General features: G+C 37.4%; 1 long non-coding RNA gene across 2 annotated transcripts; it reads right to left on the bottom strand.

Moving 5' to 3' along the window:
* Window positions 1-9,023: 9,023 nt before the first annotated feature.
* On the bottom strand, window positions 9,024-20,032 carry LOC107824291 (uncharacterized). 2 transcript variants are annotated; one of them, XR_012706049.1, is made up of 2 exons: window positions 19,802-20,032; window positions 9,024-9,559 (listed from the first exon to the last, which is right to left on the bottom strand). It is a non-coding gene; the product is annotated as an uncharacterized LOC107824291 (long non-coding RNA). The 2 variants fall into 2 exon arrangements; XR_001656824.2 differs by lacking the exon at window positions 9,024-9,559 and adding an exon at window positions 12,210-12,630.
* Between the last annotated feature and the right edge of the window lie 1,190 nt (window positions 20,033-21,222).

Raw genomic sequence — 21,222 nt, 5'->3', positions numbered from 1 at the left:
TAAGCTCCTTGTGTCCATTTATCTTCAATAATGATGTTTCCCCACTGATTTTATACCTAGTTGGTGAGTTTTTGAGGTGAAATTTAGGGAGTTTAGGGCTAGAGAATTGGAGAGTGAATTTTGGGGATTTGGATGACCAAATGATGTCGGATTTTGATAAATTTGGTATGGTTAGACTCGTGAGTGAATGTGCTTTTGGGTTTTGTGACTTTTGTTGGATTTCGAGACTTGGGCCTGGGGGCGGGTTTGAGCCTATTTCGGATTTTGGCTATAATTTAGTACTTTTCTTGTGGAATTGATCCTTTTAGCCTATATTGATTGTATTATACTACTTGTGGCAAGATTCGGGATGTTTGGAGACCGATTTGAGAGACAAAGGCATTTTGGAGTAGAGTTTTACCCGGATTGAGGTAAGTAACACTTTCAAACTTAGCTTTGAGGGTTCGAACCCCCGAATTTATGTGTTATGTGGTTGGTATTGAGGTGACGCACATGCCAAGTGACGGGCGTGCGGGCGTGCACCATGAGAATTGTGACCTGGTTGATTCTATGGCACCGTATAGCGATTCTACATTGTTGATATCCGTGTTTTCAGCATGTGATAAAGTAATTAAGCTGTCAATCATGCTAGATATCGTGTTTAGGCTTTGTGTTGGTACTGTTGGGACCCATAGTGGTCGTTTCTTGTTGTCACCTTACTGATTTCATTGATATTACGTACTCAGTCATATTCATTCATTTCATATCATATCTCAGTTGTTAATTATTGATACATCATATCATTGTTTCGGGCTAGTTTTTCATGACATTGTGAGCCCATGAGTGAGACTGAAAAGATTGATGACTGAGTGATGCGGAGAGCTTGATTATGAGTGACAGTTATGGGATCGGGCTACACGCCGCAGCAATTATACTGATTTTATGATAGCGCTTGGGCTGTAGGAGCCCCTCCAGAGTCTGTACACACCCCCAGTGAGCGCGATTGATATTATTGAGGGATAGATCTTCCTGGACATGGATCTTGTCCGAAGCAGTTGATACCTGGAGATGGATCTTCTCCACAGGCCGGATTGGCCTTCCTCGGTACTGGGTGACTGATGGTCAGTGATGTATATATTCCGGGATGGATCTTACCTGGGCCATATACAGTACCGAGTGGTTGAGCATTGATGGCGTGAGTACATGAGACTGTCAATATGGTGCATCACATACAGTATGTGCATTGGTATGTAGAAGTAGAAGATTTATATTCTTCACATTGTTCGAACTCGATCTACTTTACTGTTTTGAACTATCTATTTAATTTGAAAGCATGCCTACGTTTCTGCACAGTTATTTCTATTTTTAACTGTACCGGTTGAGTTTGTCACTACCTTTCAGTCCAAAGGTTGGACTTGTTACTTATTGAGTTGGTTGTACTCACGTTACTCTCTGCACCTCGTGTGCAGATCCAGGCATTTCTGGTTACGGCGGTTGTTAATTGAGAAGCCAGATCCCGGAGACTATCGAGGTAGCTGCATGGCGTTCGCAGGCCTTGACTCTCCTTCTTTATCTCTATCTGTATTTCAATTTTTATTTTCTAGATACTGTAGTGGACTGTATTCTGGTTTAGATGCTCATGTACTCTGTGACACCCCGATTTTGGGATGGATGGTATCGTATTTTGGATATTTCTGTTTTTAAAAAAGGCTTTCCTTAATTATTAATTTGCTTCCGTATTTATGTTCAACGATTTTACTGTGTTGAGATGTTGAGTTGTGGCTTGCCTAATTCCACGATAGGCGCCATCACGACGGTTAGATTTTGTGATGTGATAACTTCGAGCGGAAATTTGAAAATATTTGGTCGTCTGACCTTTTTGAACGTTCTGACTACTTTAGTCGGAAATCACTGACGGATTCGGTCGGAAATTATTTTCCGACCAAGTGTTTTCCGACTGACCAATTTTGGTCAGAAAGTAGTCGAAAATTCGTGATTTTCGACCGATTTTTGACCGTTTTGGCGGTCGGAATTTTACCATTTTTCAGTAGTTTATTAACATACTTGTATAATATTTGTGTATTTGAGTATATTAATATATATTATATGTATTTAAAATATATGCAATATGTTTCTTTACCTATAGTAATGGTTTATCAACTATACTATATTCATATATACAACTAGAAGTGAAAGCAAAGGAAATTTTTTGAAAAAAAACAAAGAGCACACGTTTTTTTTGTAAGGATATGTAATTGGATGAGAGAATCTCAAGAGAGATATATAATGTCACGCCCAGAACTTGGGGAGCATGATCGACTCTCAACAGAGTTAACCCAGTCGAGCAAGCCTACGTTATATCATATCACGGCCCGGAATTTCCCACCGACGGGACCGTGATGGCGCCTAACATTTCACTTGCTAGGCAAGACAACGTTAGAGAATCATTAAACCAATTCCTTATTTCCATTCAGTGATTAACAATAATTAACTAAGATGAAATATAATAAGTGCGGAATATCATAAAACTGTATTCATTACTACCACCCAGATCTGGAGTCACAATTCACGAGCATTCTAGAGTTTACTACAAGTAATAGTCTGAAAGAAATACAACTGTCTGAATGAAAGAAACAGTAGAACAGAAAAGATAGACGGGGACTTCAAGGTCTGTGAACGCCGACAGATCTACCTTGAGTCTCCGGACACTGGACCAATAGCAAAATCTCGATCAACCCGAGCCGGTATCAAAATCTGCATAGAAAATGCAGAGTGCAGTATCAGTACAACCGACCCCATGTACTGGTAAGTATCGAGCCTAACCTCGATGAAGTAGTGACGAGGCTAAGGCAAGGCACCTACAAATCAACCTGTACAATTTAACAGTGTATATACAAATAATAGAAATGAAGAACTAAACAGAAAATGTCAGGAGGGGAACATACTGAGGGGAATACGAGATAAAGAACTACAACAGAATGATAACCGGAGCAGTCAATATACCATGAATCAACAGGAATCGTGAAAACAGTAAAGGAAAAATGCACGGCATCACCCTTCGTGTTTTTACTCTCAATCTCGCCATAAAATTAATAGAAACGGCACGGCATCACCCTTCGTGCATTAACTCTCATATCATGGCACGACATCACCCTTCGTGCACTAACACTCACAGTATGGCACGGCATCACCCTTCATGCATTAACACTCACAATATGGCACGGCATCACCCTTCGTGCATTAACACTCACAATATGGCACGACATCACCCTTCGTGCATTAACACTCAAAATATGGCACGGCATCACCCTTCATGCATTAACACTCTCCCTTACCATAATGCAATGCATAAATAATAACAGGGAGATAGAATAATAATTACAAACCTTAGTTCAACATTTGGTTCCATAACATCAATCTCAACTTTGAAATAAAAACTCAATTATCACCAGAAAATCCGTAAACATGATAAGAACGATAAATTGAACAACACTAGAATAACACATAGTAATTAGGCATAGGAATGAGACAATATAAGAAAAACTGAGAAACATGGAAAACATGCAAATTGGCGGCGCATAAGTACTCGTCACCTCACATATACGCCGCTCACATGAATTTCACTTAGCAAGTAATCTAAGGTTCCTAATTCCCTCAAGTTAGGGTTAGACACAATACTTACCTCGCTCCGAAGGCCACTTAATTCTCAATCACAGCTTTTCCTCTAGAATTCACCTCCAAACCACTCGTATCTATTCAAAAATGACTCAATAATATCAAATATTGCTAAAGGAATCAATTACATTGCATAAATTTAGATTTCCTAAATTTTCCTCCAAAAAGTCAAAAATCGACCCCGGGCCCGCTTGGTCAAAACTCTAGGTTCAGACCAAAATCTATTTACCATTCACCCCCGAGCCCGAATATATAATTGGTTTTGGAATCCGATCTCAAATTGAGGTCTAAATCCCCAAATTTTTGAAATCCCTAGTTTCTACCCAAAACCCCTAATTCTACCATGAAAACCTTAGATTGTGGTTGGAATCTTGTGAAATATAGTGAAAGATTGAAATAAACCAGTTTAGAATCACTTACCTATGATTTGGGAAAGAAATGGTCTTTGGAAAATCGCCTCTTATGTTTTAGGTTTTGAAAATTTGGGAAATGAATGAAAATTCCAGTTCAAAAGTCATTTTGATCAGCTGCAGATGTCGCATTTGCGACCTGAGCTTCGCAAATGCAAATCCCTTCACACTTCTGCTGCCTTCGCAAATGCGACCTTGAATCTTCGCAAATGCGACTAAATGATCGCATTTGCGATCACTGCCCTTCCCCGACTCCCTTCGCAAATGCGAAAGACAACTCGCAAATGCGAAAACTATTGGCCCAGATTCTCTTCGCATTTGCGATGAGAAGCTCGCAAATGGAACCTCTCAGAGGTCGCAATTGCGATGCCTGATCTCGCAAATGCGAGATCAGAGGCCTGCAATAATATCAGATGCCCAGCAGTGTTTTCCAAGCCAAATCTCACCCCGTAGCCTATCCGAAACTCACCCCAGCCCTCGGGGCTCCAAGACAAACATGCACACAAGTCTAAAAATATCATACGAACTTGCTCGCGCGATCAAATCACCAAAATAACACCTAGAACTACGAATTTAGTACCAAATCAAATGAAATTCTCAAGAACACTTTAAAAATTTTATTTTTTCAACTAGACGTCTGAATCACGTCAAATCAACTCCGTTTCTCACCAAATTTCACAGACAGGTCTTAAATATCGTAATGAACCTGTACCGGGCTAAGGAACCAAAATACATACCCGATACTAACAATGCCAAATATCGATCAATTCTTAAAAACAAATAATTTCTAAACTTTTAATTTTTATCAAAAATTCATAACTCAAGCTAGGGACCTCCGAATTCGATTCCGGGCATACGCCCATATCCCATAATTCGATACGGACCTACCGGGGCCATCAAAGCACAGATCCGGGGCCGTTTACCAAAAATGTTGACCGAAGTCAACTAAAAATCAACTTTTAAGGCAAAAATTCTTATTTTCATTAATTTTCAACATAAAAGCTTTCTGGAAAACTGCCCGGACTGCGCACACAAATCGAGAAGGATAAAAATGAGATTTTTAAGGCTTAAGAGTGCAGATTCGAGTTCTAAAACATAAGATGACCTTTTGGGTCATCACACATCAACCTATCATCATAACTCATGCATGATTTATAAACACATAATTAGATCTTGACTTTCATATTGAATACATTTGTCTCAATGGCCCATAAATTGTTTTCTCTCTCTCGTGATGGGTACATAGCTTCATAAATATCTGTGAACATAAATACATGACGAAACTCAAAACTTAAGTATATGACGAAACTCAAAACCTAAGTACATGACCCACAGTGTACATGGAGCTTCTATGACAATAGATACCTAAGTACATAGAACCGACTAGACTCGAATACCCACTGGAATTGTAGCGGGCTCACCATAATCTATTGCGTAGAAGATCTCTATCAAAGATCCATATCGTCTTGTAGAAGTATACCTGCATCCATTAAAAGATACAACGCCCCGACAAAAGGGACGTGAGTACATGTGGAATAGTACTCGCATGTAAGACAAACAGAACAACATATGAAATCATGATAATTCATATAAGAGGCATAAGAAGTACATCAAGAACTATGAAATGTCCCATAAAATCACATTTCAAGTCTTAGCATACTTACACCATTCTGAACTTCTTTTGGGATCAATTGAGCCATATGATTTATGCGTGGAATACATAATATAAAGTAACTGAAACAACATGTACAAACAATGACAATGAAAGTGGCACCTAATGTTTGCGTTAACAATGCGTCTTACTAGACCGTCCATATCCCTCTCTTATCTCACACATATACATTTCACCTGCGTGTTTCATAGACCGTTCACAGTATCACATATACAATACACCTGTACATTTCATAGACCGTTCACAGTGTTTACTTACACAATATATATGTGTATTTCATAAATCGTTCACAGTGTTTACTTACATAATACAAATACACATGTGCATTTCATACACCGTTCATATTGTTTACTTATACAATACATATACACATGTGCGTTTCATAGTCCGTTCACAGTGTTCACTTACACAATACACATGTGCGTTTCATAGACCATTCATAGTGTTTACTTACACAATACAAATATACATGTGTGTTTCATAGACCGTTCACATGAGTGTTTACTTACACAATACATATGTGCATTTCATAGACCGTTCACAGTATTCACATATCATACACCTATGTGTTTCATAGTCCGTCCATAGGATCACATACTACATTATATACCTATGCATTTCATAGCCCGTCCATAGGGTTCACCTATACCATTATACACCTATGTGTTTCATAGCCCGTCCATATGGTCACATATTACATTACAATACACCTATGTATTTCATAGACCGACCATAGTGTTCCTTACACAATACACCTATGCGTTTCATAGACTGTCCATAGGATTACATATCATATTATACACATGACCATATATAAACCCAAAGCAACATGACTAGCGCTACTTTTAAGGTCGTAAGTTCCCGGATCATTGGAAAACTTCATGTTCATGCCTATCATGGAGAAACATAGCTCGTTACATTAACACATGCATGACCAATCACTAAGTAGATTTCAATGGTATATAGACCCAATTTCTTTCCTTACGGTTCATCATCATTAGCATAGTACGTCTCTTTTACACCTCATTATATATCTCTTTGTCATCTTGGGTCACTAGCTAAGTTCATGATTCTCGTATTGGCAACAACCATAGTTCATGGTCATACCATCACTTACTTGTACTTGTCATGGGTGATCATAGGACACCAAGAACATTTAAAATATTTAGGAACACCATAGCCTCTCCTCATGAGGGCATAAGAGCTTATAACACATTGGAAATATAAGTACAAATACGTTCATCTCATAACCTTTCACACCATATATCACTTCACAATTAATTTCAACTACTTACAACATCATTATTTTATTGGCTCCCTTTGCCATACATATTATTCTTCATTCATGGCACTGTGTCCATATATCATATTCTGCACTTTTATTCCTTTACTTTCAAGGATTATCATCATAAACATCATCGTATAGAATACTCTTGAAATACCTTTTCCCAAAAAGGGCAATACACAATTTCAACTCATAAATATGTAAGAACTCAAAACATATGGAAAATACTTACCAAGCATAGCATTAGTTAGAACAACCACATTTGGACATGACTTGAGTACATAAGCTTTTGATAATTCTATTTTCGGAGTCAATTTGGAATAGTTGAATCAAGGCTCATTTCATAATATTTGACAAATCATTTCATTTCATTGACGATATTGGCCACAAGTATAACTTTCATTCTTGGCACGGTGTCCACACTTTATATCTCTAACGCACTACTTTCACTTTCAAGCATCTTTATAGATTATCGACAATAAAGAATCTCTAATCACGACTTTCAATGCCTATGAGCAATTAAGAGTCTTAAGCACATTGAGACTTTTAACATAATTTGGCATAATAACCTTCACTTGAAACACTACTTGGAGTCATAATATTTTTATACCCAACTCATGCTTTGAACACATTTCCGAAGGATAACATCATATGATAAGAGCATATGGAACACATTTTGAACATATACCTTTCAACACAAAGCTTATTCGGAATAGTTAATTTATAATGGATAACTCGGGACTTACAAGAACATCATGGAATTCAATTCTAGGAGAAGAGTTTAGCCAACATACCTTGCTTGAGCTTTCCTTAGATTACTAAAATGTTCTGGAAATCCTAGCAACTTCAATCTATTTAGAAACATAATAAAAGTGAACCATAATTAGGAAGATATTTGTGGGTTCACCTCATTTAAGTATTTCATCAAACACTTGGTGTACAAATTTGACTACAAGATTCTTCTACAAGATTTCCTTCACTCACAACCCAATCTTTACCCATTTGAGCTCAACAATCTTCCCACAAATCTTATTGGTACATGCATGTATAAATAATACTCTTATACTCAAGAATCATACTCCCAATCACCCATATTTTACCCCAAACTCGTAATTGAAGACTAGGGTTAGATCCTTACCTCTTGAGTGAAGATCTAGTGAGATTTCCTTGTTGGATCTCAAAGCTTGGACAAGATCTTGATGAACAAAGCACTTGAGCTTCTTCCTCTCTCTAGAACACTCTCACTTCTCTCTAAAAATGTCGATTTTGCCTTCAAAACGAGCCTCAAAAGTTATTTATCAAAATGGGGTCGGGTTATAAAAATAGAAAAATGGACCCTCCGAACTCAGGTCTGCGGTCGCAGAATAGGCCGCAAAACATGTATGCGGTCCGCAAAATGAACCGCATAACATGTATGCGGTCCGCAAAATAAACCTCGAAACTGATGCCCAAAACTGGGATGCACTGGACCGGTCAGCGACAGGTCTGCGGTCTGCGGTCCGCAGACCGGTTATGCGATCGCAGATTAGGCCGCAGAATCGCCCAACGAAATTTTCTCATGCAACTTCTGGGATAGAAGTGCGAACCACGAAACGGTTATACGGTTGCGAAACAAACCGCAGAATGGCCTTCTCCTGCAAAAAATTTCATCAACTCCCTAGTGTATTCTGCAACCCAAAAAGTCCGAGCCTCAAACACGTAAGAGTGTTTAATGGGTGGGCTGGGACGGGTTGGACACAAAACAAATCAGCCCGTCCGTTTAACGTTGCGGGCTGTTAACGAGCTGTACTTTTTCGGATTTTTTTGTCCGTCCGGATTTGGGCTTAGCGGGCTGGACCGGGCCGTGCAATTTTTTTTTTAAGTAAATTTTATTTTTCTTATTCAATGTTATTGATACTTAAGTGTTTGCAAACTTTTAAGGCTTAGAATTAAACTTTGAAGTTTAAAGTTTTAAATTTGAAATTTGAATTTTATAATTTTAAAATTAAAATTTGAAAGTAAGTGGCTATAAAAAATTATTTAATAAGACCAATAGGCAATATGTAAGGATCAAGCTCCGAAGACTTTCATTTGATATTTTTATTGAAATTATATCTCCAATTTCTTGGTCCTCTGCTTCATCTACCTCGTCACGCCCTTGATTTCACCGTTCTGATTTTATCCAATCTCTGAAGCACACTAGAATTTCCAAAACTTTGCTGCCCAATGAATGACGGGTATCTCCTAGTTGCTGCCTTGCTTGGCTAAATGCGCTCTCTGATGCGACTGTTGAAATCGACACATTTAGCCCGTCTCGAGCCATGGCCGAAAGAACAGAAAATTAATTTGAGTTGCTCCTCCACCAACCCAGTGGTAGAAATTTCTTTGTGAGGGGCTCTGCTGACTTTTGCAAGTAGAATTGAAGTTCATCAATATTTTTGCTATTGGTTTGTTGATGCTTCCCTAGTGTAGACCAAATCAAATAATCTTCAACACCATCATTATCATTCAAAGCACTGGTCCCAGATGTTGAAACTGAACTTGAAGGAATATTTGCATCTACAGTAGAAGAAGCATCAACAATGTTAGCATAATAATTATATAATGTTTCTAAATATTTGTGTAGATCAGAAATATAAGTGTCAATATCAAGAGTTTCAGTTGGTCCAATATCCATATAAGAATATAAAGCAGTGATTAATTGGCAACAAATGGCCATTTTGATAGAAGGGTTTAAAATAGCACCAATTAGGTAAATAGGGGAAATTGGGTAGAAATATTTTTTAAACTTATCTATCATAGATTCAACAACAGAAGTATATCCTTCTTTCTTCTTCAAATTATGTAGTAAAAGAGAAATTTCAGCAATATGAACTAAACCATTTGCAATAGTAGGATAATAAGCTCCAGAAAACTCAAGTGTAGCCACATAAAATTTTTGTAAAAACTTTACAACATCTTCAATGACATCCCAAGTTCTAGATGTTAACAAACAGTTAGGATCGGTACAATGAGAATTAGCAACTTCAGTTATAGGCATTCTATATTTATAACAACATTTTAAGAATAAATAAGTATAATTCCACCTAGTAACTATTTTTTCAGGCATGAGTCTTGGTTTTAGTCCATAGTGTACACATTTTTCTTTAAATGCATTTAATCTAGCACTTCTATTATTTTCTTGAATTACACCAACAACTCTTCTAACTAAAGTGATATCATCTCTAAATAATTCAAGGCCACTTTTCACAATCAAATTATAAATATGACATGCACATCTAACATAAAATATTTCAGGAAGTGGTGGGTGTAAATGCAACGGTAAAAAAAAAAACAATTAAAAAAAAACCGTTAAAAAACGGGCTAAACCGGGCTGTAGCCCATTAAAAACCCGTTAACGGGCTTAGCGGGTTCCGGTGCACCGGTATCAAAAAACTGTTCGTTTGAAACCCGCTCCCCGCCCAACCCGTCCCAGTCCGCCCCCTATGCTACAGTATCGGGCTGATCCAGGCTGAACCGGGTTGTAAACGGGTCAGCCAGGCCAGATTAACAGGTATATTGGGCTGTATTTGAGCTTGTCAAAATAGGCTGATTCAATAAATGTGTCATTCTAAAGTTCATTTGGGTCAAGATTGGTTGGTCTAGATGTGCTAAACAATGGGTCGTAACTCACCATCTTAACTCAAATCTTTATAATATTCTCAACGCTTGAACAAATTAAAATCCAATATTGTTAAGAAAATTCAAAAATATATTTTTCCAAGCTATATTAAATCAAACTATAATCTGGTTTTTCTTTAAGTTATTACTCTTTTCACTTCAAATAGAGGGGAACTCTATTTTCCTTTTTAATTGGGTTCTTCGAACTACAAAGTAATGTCAACTTTCTTGAAATGAAACAATCACCGTATACATATATCATCAAAAAGTAAAATTTGACACACATTATAATTTAAAAGTTCAAATTTTCACCTAATTTGGGCTCAATTAAAATTGTTTAATTGAAAGATAAACTCCGATTAAATAACTTAAACGTTCTCAATTCACTTCATTAGATAAGCGTACTTCCAATTCCAAGAGAAGAAAAACACATTTCAACTTCTCAAATAGTAATACAGTCATTTTTTTTTGGGACGTAAGGAATAATATTTTTTGTCGTAAAAGCAGGAATTTTATAAACTCAAATAGAAAAGAAAAATTAAAACTGTATGATGAATCAGTTGCCTCCAAATACATAAATTGGAAAAGGGATAAATCGTTCAATTTCACTGCACGAAAAATTCATTTCAATTTCCAGGAGTGACCAAATAAAATAAGAATATTGACGGAAAAATATCCTAAAAATGAAAAAGATGGACAACATGGAAAGCAAATGAAATACGGTTAATACCAAAGCTTTAGAAAACGAAAAAAATCTAATTTGGATTTTTGCTACTCACATGTCAATTTGGACTAAAAGTAGGAGTTGATTTGGGCTACCAAAAATGAATGTGCTTAGTTGGGTTGTGCGGCACAAACCCTGCCCATCATTAATATATCTCATGCTCAACCCATTAAAATCTGGCCGGTGGCCTTGGGCTATTTTTGCCACCCCTATTTGTGAGTATATAAAAAGATGATTTTTTAAAAACCACTATTGTTTAGTGGCTATTAACTTCATATAACTATTATATACATAATTACTTTCTATAGATACTATTTAGTCGTTACGCGACTGTATTCACTGTATTCGCGTTACTGTATTCATGAATACAGTAGCGGAATTCGCCTAATAAATAGGAGAGTCCAGTTGTGCGACGCTAGTGTATTCGCGCTACTGTATTCATGAATACAGTAGCGGAATTTCGCTTAAAAATAGAGGAGTCCAGCTATTTAATAACGGAAAGAAAATCAATTACCGTGTACCACTCCTAACTTAACTCAATAAAATCAATTCTACATAAATTTCGTTGCTACTGTATTGTATTTCATGTATTCACGCGACTGTATTTATAAATACATTGAGGTAATCAAGAAATATGGTGTATATTGTTCTATTCAATTTGACTGTATACATTGAATTCAATTCACATATATTCATTATTCACTATTATACATTGTATTCAATTTACCGTACTCAATTCGACTGTATTCTAACAACAAAAAATCACAAAAACATAGTGATATTCGGTTGTATTGAAAAAATACAAACCTTCGGAATACACAAATATATGCAAAAAAATTATGTATTTATACAAAAATATAATGTATTTGAGTGTATTTGTACATAATACAATATATTTGTATCATTCTCTCAATTACCTATCTTGTGCTCGAGAAGGTCCCTCAGTTCCTCGGCAGCACCTCGAGGTGCATTTAGTTGCCTTACATGAGACGAGGGTTATTCCCCACTCCATGTTATATGACTAAATAGCAAAGAAGAGAAGAAAGTTCGCCGGAGATGGTGTTTTCCGGCCAAGCAAATACTTGATACATTGCGTTAAAACTAAAGGTGGAGACCAACAAAAATCAGGCCCTCAAATCTTCTCTGACATAGCCATGTCCAGATCTGTTCGCCTAAGAGGATGAGTCAATAGTGGATGATGACGCCGACGATTCTGACGCCGACCACGATGATGACGCCAACGATTCTGCTGATTTTGATGGATAAGGGAGATGATTGAGAATCTTACGGATAGAGATAGATAGAGAGAGAAAGAATCTTGGTGATAGAGAGAGAAAGAACATAATTGGCGGATTTCATATTTTAATGGTAGGTATAAATAAATACTTATTTTTCTATAAAATAGAAAATGTAGCTATAAGTAATAATATTTTGAAATTATTTTGATTTATAATAAATAGGGTGTAATAATTTGCTATAGGAAATAAAATTTCCATATAAAAATGTCGTAGTCAGTCAAGAATCTGGAGTTGTTATTACTAGTATTTATATGAGAAGTTTTGTGTCAAAGCATTCAGGATACTTTTGGCTTTCTTCGAGCTGTTGCATTATATATTTATCACACACGAAAAGGAAATATGCAAGGTCTTTTTTGATAAAGATAATGTACGTATAAATTATTACATCAAATTTCTCATAAACAAGCTCAGCTCGGGGCAAATGCACATAGCCATTCTCAACGATGTTATTTAGAGATTAGCCAATATTTATTTTGTCTTGAATTTTCAAACTAAAATTTTTAACTACAGGATAATTCAGAATATTTTTGTATATTTTTGTCCTGAAAATTTGAACTGAAAAACTGAAATTCAGGACGCATTGGCTAATTCCTAAATAACAACCATTTAGAGTGGCTACCTAGTGTCATTTCTACGCAATACCAACTCCTTAATCTCCCTCGTTTCGAGCCCAAACAAAAAAATGGAGAATGTGAATTGTATACGGTCGAAATAGATTTCGGCATTCCTACGTTCGATCGAGTTCGAACGGTAAGCAACCGGAGCGGGATTTTGGGATGAGTTCCGAAGGCAGTACAAATGAGCCTCGAGTCCGAAGGCTGATCGAGGAGTCGGCTCGATACTTTTATCGAGCCTGTGACCAAATCGATTTGCAAGGCATTGCTTCGAAGTCAGGAATGCGCTACACCCACCCCGGAGGTCGAACTCAAGCCAAAATCGAGGGCTCGACCCAATAACGAGTTCGAGCCAGTGTCGAGCTCACAAACGAGAGTCGTTACAACCGCACTAAGAGAGAGAATCTTGGCGGGTCTCGAAAAAGAGACAGTTCATCATGGGTCCTCCACTATATGCTTTATTTTATTATAAATAAAGTAGGATCCCTCTATTATAAAGGGGGATCCTTGTAAGCAGAGGGACGAGTAGAAGGCATTGTAACAAAAGAACACTTCTCATATTGAAAGATATCTCCTCATGCTTGTTTTATTTTACCTTATTTATTCTTTTGCTCACTATTCCCATTCTCATAGCCAAGAACATACACATTTCTATTTCTATATACGATTTGTATCAAATTGTATCACATATCCTTAGAACCATACACAAATTTAACGTTATCTGATTTTTCGGGTAAACAGTTTGGCGCCCACCGTGGGACTAAGGATAACAGTGGTTGTTTGATACGAATCTGCAATACACACCAGTTTGCAACTTCAAATCAACAAGGGCAAACCCCCGACTGATGGCTTTACCTATCGACCACAAAGTCGGCCTCCAAGATGAAACCAACAACTTGACACCCAGGGCGGAAGGCGAATTAACGATGTCACCGAAGCTCGAGTCGAAGTATCGCTAGATGTCAATTCACAAGTAGCTCTTGAGACTAACCAATGTTCCGAACCGGGAAAAAGTATTCAGGTCGGTACTCGATTCGTAGCTCGAGACACCCATAACGTGGAGGAGATCGGAGTCAGCTTACGGATGATCTTCGAGATGTTACAAGCCCAGCAAGTAGAGACAGCTCAGTTGCAGAGCCAAACTCAGGTACAAAGCAGACCGGAGCCCAATCCGCTTCGAGAAATCACCCATAGAACGGAACCAGCCATAGTGAAGTCAAATGAGCAAGAATCGGGGACTACTCCCGAAATTACTAAAACGCTCGAGGAACTCACAAAACGAGTCGAAGCCAACGATAAAAAAGTAAAAACATATAATTCCAGGGTCGATCAGATACCGGGAGCTCCACCAATGATAAAAAAGGCTAGATTCGAAAAAATTCATTCAAAAGTCTTTTCCCTCGAGTGCAGCCCCAAAACCAATCACCAAAAAATTCTGTATGCCCGAAATACCCAAATATATCGGAACGACCGACCCCAACAAGCACGTCACTTCTTACACGTGTGCCATCAAGGGCAATGATTTGAAAGATGATGAGATCGAATCTGTATTATTGAAAAAATTCGGTGAAACCCTGTCAAATGGTGCAATGGTATGGTATCATAATTTACCATCTAACTCTATTGTTTCTTTTGCTATGCTTGCAGATTGCTTCGTAAAAGCACATGCCAGAGCCATTAAGGTCGAAACCAGAAAGTCGAACCTGTTCAAGGTAATACAAAAAGATAACGAGATGCTAAGGGAGTACGTATCTCGTTTTCAAATGGAACGAATGGATCTGCCACCAGTCACAGACGATTGGGCTGTCCAAGCTTTCACTCAAGGTCTAAACGAGCGGCGCTCGATGGCTTTACGGCGGCTGAAGCAGAATCTGATCGAGTACCCAGCTATTACTTGGACCAATGTGCACAATCGATATCAATCCAAAATAAGAGTCGAAGATGACCAGTTGATTTCTAGGTCCGTTACGAAAAGAACTACCAAGCAAAAATCGACCAGAGATCGATACCAGCCATATAGCGGAAACGATACTACTGTTGAGTATCCGAGGCCTCTTTAAAATCAACCTCGTATACTGGGGGGTTTTATCATTGAACGCATCTGTGATGATTATCAAATTCGGTGCAAAGGAAGTTACTTCGTTATGACAAACAGTGTCTCAACAGGAAACGTTGTATGAGCCAAATGATCAAAACAAACCATGCTTATGTAGTTGGCCCGAGCCCTGACGCAAAACATGAACACATGTTTAATGACTTGCAAAGACAATTTTCTTTACCGATATTCTATGTTCAAGATTTATTATGCAAACAGGATCGAGTTCGAGCAAGCGCTCACTTGACCATTACGCCTACGGGCTACATTATTTCGAGTTCGAATCATTCATTCGACTACTAAGTCTACGGGCTACTTTATTTCGAGTTCGAGCAAGCACTCACTCGACCATTACGCCTACGGGCTACATTACTTCGAGTTCGAATCATTCACTCGACTACTAAGCCTACAAGCTACTTTTATTTCGAGTTCGAGCAAATACTCACTCGACCATTACGCCTACGGGCTACTTTATTTCGAATTCGAGCAAGCACTCACTCGACCATTACGCCTACGGGCTACGCTACTTCGAGTTCGAATCATTCACTCGACTATTAAGCCTACAGGCTACTTTTATTTCGAGTTTGAATCATTCACTCGACTACTAAGCCTACGGGCTACTTTTTCGAGTCCGAGCAAGTACTCACTTAACCATTATGCCTATGGGCTACATTATTTCGAGTTCGAATCATTCACTCGACTACTAAGCCCACGGGCTATTTTATTTCGAGTCCGAGCAAGCACTCACTTAACCATTACGCCCACGGGCTATATTATTTCGAATTCGAATCATTCACTCGACTACTAAGCCCACAGACTATTTTATTTCGAGTCCGAGCAAGCACTCACTCGACCACTACGCCCACGGGCTACATTACTTCGAGTTCGAATCATTGACTCAACTTATAAGCCCAGTAGCTATATCACTTCAAATTTGAATAAGCACTCGCTCGATTATAGAGGCTACGAAATCCAGAATTTTATTAAGTTGTTTAAATCTTTGTGAAAACATTTATAAGGCATGCATAAAGTCTTCACAAAACAGAAGCAAGTCGGCAAAGTTGTCTATATGCAAAATTGTCTACATAATTAATTACAAACGTAAAAACTAAGGACTAAGCTTCCTGGTCATCCTCAGGAGCAGTTTCTTCTCTATCGGGATCCCCCCGTTCTCGGATCCGCTCTTGCTACCATCATCATCATCATCATCGCCATCATCGCCAAGGCTTCAGCTTCAGCTTCGAGCTCTTTAGCCTTTTTTATCTCTTCAGCAAGGTCGAAACCTCGAGCGTGTATCTCCTCGAGGGTCTCCTTCCGAGACCGATACTTAGCAAGTTCGGCAACCCAATGTGCTTGAGTATCGGCAGTATCCGCCGCCTCTCGTGCCTCCATCTGAGCAGCCTCAGCATCAGCTCGATACACGGTAATGGACTTGTCCGCCAGGACTTTCGACGACTCAACCTCTGCCTTGGCTTCAACAAGTCATGTTTCAAGCTCCTCGATCCTCTTAGCCTGAGCCGTACCCTTTTGCTTGACGCTTCGAAGCTGAACATCGGCCGATAATAATTTGGCCAAGATGTTTTTTTTTCCGTAGCCAAGCGGTCGATAGTCTCCTTCCACCGATTACATTCAGCCTTGATTTGATCGACTTCTTCCCGAAGTAACCCGATCGAACCATCGAAGATTATATCGATTCACACCACATTCTTCCTGAGAATCGAGGAGACTATCTGTATACGGTCGAAATAGATTTCGGCCTTACTACGTTCGATCGAGTTCGAACGGTAAGCAGCCAGAGTGGGATTTTGGGATGAGTTCCGAAGGCAGTACAAATGAGCCTCGAGTCCGAAGGCTGATAGAGGAGTCGACTCGATACTTTTATCGAGCCCGTGACCAAATCGATCCGCAAGGCATTGCTTCGAGATCAGGAATGCGCTACACCCACCCCGGATGTCGAACTCAAGCCAAAATCGAGGGCTCGACCCAATAACGAGTCTGAGCCAGTGTCGAGCTCACAAACGAGAGCCGTTATAACCGCACTAAGAGCGAGAATCTTGGCGGGTCTCGAAAAAGAGACAGTTCATCATGGGTCCTCCACTATATGCTTTATTTTATTATAAATAAAGTAGGATCCCTCTATTATAAAGGGGGAATCCTTGTAAGTAGAGGGACGAGCAGAAGGCATTGTAACAAAAGATCACTTCTCATATTGAAAGATATCTCCTCATATTTATTTTATTTTACCTTATTCATTCTTTTGCTCACTATTCCCATTCTCATAACTAAAAACATACATATTTCTATTTTTATATACGATTTGTATCAAATTGTATCACATATCCTTAGAATCATACATAAATTTAACGTTATCTGATTTTTCGGGTAAACATGAATCTAGGTGAGATATTATGGATTCAACCGAATCCATTGCTTTTGTATCAACCTAATTATATATATGTAAAAAGAAAAATAATATTTAGTAACATTTGTTATATAATAAAATTGACTACACTCATCAGAACTCACAAACTCTATATTCTGAGTTCATGTTGAAGAGAGCAATAATAGCCGCTTCAGGAACACTGCTTCCAATTTGTATGTTTAACAACCTCGTATATTATTGAGCACATCACAACAACTGTACAAGTATACCTTAGTAGGAAAATTACATTCTACATATAAAGTCAATTTTTTTTACAAGTACATATAGTTAGGGGTGTTCATAAAAATCCGAAAAATCGATCCAAACCGAAAACCGAACCAAGCCGACCAAAAAAACTGATACTTTTTAGGTTTGGTTTGGTTTTGGTTTCTAATTTTAAAAACCGATCAAATTTGGTTTGGTTTTAATCAAAAAATAACCGAAAAAACCCGAACCAAACCGAATCAAATTTGGTTTGATTTTGATTTCTACCATGCATTCAATTTTTCAGGAACATAGTACAACCCCTATTAAGCACTTATTTTGGTAGCTAGGATGAAAGTCTGAAACTGGCAATACCATCACCACAGACGGAAGTAGTCAAAACATAATTTAGTTCCTTACTAATTACTCATCTATGAATGTAGATTCATAGAGATATATGCCACAACATTTTATAATACCAATGTTAAGAGTTAGAGAGTATAAACCATGTATTCACTTTGTTTCTTTAAGAGGAAAATGATATTAATCAATTCCTGTACAAGGTGAATCTTCAGCATCAACTCTACTGATAGTAAGATTACTGTCACCAACTATACAATATTTACCTTTTTTTTTTATGTTGTTAATTACAATAGTAACTTACTCAAGAACAGATTCAGTGGAATGGTATCAAACTTTAGAGGCATAGATGGCCATGAGTTTGAGTCATTTCACCTTGATATGGTAGTATTCTCCATGATTGTACAGTAAGCCAAGCCGCCCAAAAGGCATAAACTAAAGACATGAGTCCTCGATGAAGTATTTATCAAACAGGTGATGCTTGACTAAGTAAAATACTTTTGCCCTTTATTGGCAGCCTTCTAGTGGGATGTTTAGGACGTTTTTAGGATTATATATAAGCACCAGCCTTAAGTTTCTCCTCCTTTTCATCTAACTTCTATTAAGTATGACTCTAGCTTATCGAGATAGACTAACGGCAAAATGAAAACAAGAGTTTATTTTTTCTTTATAATATTTTCTATCTATTTGTTTCCTACTTATTTACTTTCTCACTTAGATACTCTTTTAGTTGCTCATTTACCTTTAGTGTTGATCTTAACTTTGGGGGGAGGGGCAAAGACTTCCTCGTCCCGCCTCTTAAAACAGTTAAATCTCTTTACTGGAGAATTTCAAAAATGGGAAGAATTTATATACATAGGGATAAAAGGAGTATAAAACTATTCGTTCATCTGTCGCTCTTCCACAATTTTCTTTATCAAATAGAAGTCAAATTATCTACATACATAACTTTAAACTTACAATCCATAGTGCAACTTTTACTGAACCAAACAATTAAACCTTAGGGCAAATGTGCTGCTCCAGTATACTAGGTCAACTTGTGGTTGACTTAGCCAGTTAGATTAACCCAATTACCAACAACAACACAAATTGCCGTGCAGCTATTCTTATAGTCATACACTAATTTTCAATTTATCAGAGACATCGCCTAATGAAATACCCAATACACATAAATAGCAAAGAAAAACACACATAACACAGTAAAATAGAGAAATTCTCAATCCAAGTACAACTTAAACCCACAATTATAGTGTGGTAGCAAGAGAAACGCAGAAACAAAGACAGAAATAAAGCAAAGTTGCTGTTTTTTACTTCTTTAACTGATAAATACCAATGCAAGCGAAATTATTTGTTAAGAAATTCGAAATTTTACTAGATGACTAAACCCACAAAGTTTCTAGGTTATAAGAATGAGAGAAACTAACCGAGAAGAGGGGATTTCACAGATTTTCGCACTGATACCTGCCGTCGTCAACCACCGTTTGCCACCGTCTTCAACTACCGTTTGCCGCTGTCAGTCGATAGGTCAGTGGAAGAGAAAGTAGAGAGAAAAAAGATAGAGAGAGTGAGAGATTACTGAAAGAAATTGGGGAAATAAGGATCTAGTCTCTAATTTTTAATTTGAGGTTTCGACTACCGCGATCGCAAAGTGTCAAATATTTTTTTTTGTTTAAATTTTATATTTCTGACCGACGCAGTGAGTTTTATTGGGTCAACATATTTTTTTGACTTTTCACTTTGCCACTGAATCCGTCGCAAATGTGAAGGCGGAAAATTCTCGCGTTGTTTTTCCGCTGCTTTAGTCGGAATAACAGTCAATATTATTTTAGAAAAATAAGTAATAAAATTAAAATCATTTTCCGACTACTATAGTCGCAAATTTAGTCGCATTAGCGACCATTATATATTCAGTCGCAAATTTCGGTCAGAAATTAACATTTTTCTAGTAGTAATATATATAAATATTTTTATATAAAATTTCTAAAATTTTATGGTACATATTAGTCATTTATATTTTTAGTCTATTTCTTTTGCTATTATAATAATCTAATTCTTTATTTTTATATTCTAGTTTGATCGGTAATTAAATTATTCATCCCGATTTTATTCAATTATCATCAATATAACTTGGTGAATGATAAATTTTTTAAAGAGCAATTTGTTTGATAGTGTTACGTTGAAAATATACTCGCCGGTATATGTGTTTGGTAGTGTATGTCTCATATTTAAGAAAAAACCGATAAATAACTGAAAAATCGACAAAAACCGATAAAAACCGAATCGATAAAAAACTGACTTAATTGGTTTAGTTTGGTTCTAATATTTAAAGAACTGACTTATTTTGGAAAAAACGAACCATGAACACCCCTACATGTAGTAATGCCGAACCCTTTTTAGTGAGAATTAAATCATGCCTTCGCCACTGGTAGAGGCAACAATGGGCTTCAAAAACTGGACTTCAATCCTCCCTTTAAATTAATTCTAATATTGTTGCAATGAATTGTAAAATGTACAGATGAGCTTTTAAGGATGAAAATTTTCGCTAATCTTTACTTAGATGCAGAGCAAGCTCTTATTGTTATATACACCAAAAAAGCGCACCAATGCATAAGATCTATGAGATTACACAATTTTGATGTTGAACTTTTTCATTTCGAAAAACCAATGCTGATTATATTCTAGCTCTCATTAATTGCTATTTCAAATGTGAGATTCCTCAAAATCAATTAATCAGACAACTGATACCTTCGCTGAGCTATTGAGAATTTCTGGTCATTGATAATCTGATTATGTACCTTCATATATAATTAGATAAACTCCACTATTATAGACATATCGTGATTTC

The sequence above is a fragment of the Nicotiana tabacum genome, chromosome 23, assembly GCF_000715075.1.
Source record: "Nicotiana tabacum cultivar K326 chromosome 23, ASM71507v2, whole genome shotgun sequence".
Lineage (NCBI taxonomy): Eukaryota > Viridiplantae > Streptophyta > Magnoliopsida > Solanales > Solanaceae > Nicotiana > Nicotiana tabacum.
This window is presented reverse-complemented; position numbering and strand designations above follow the sequence as displayed.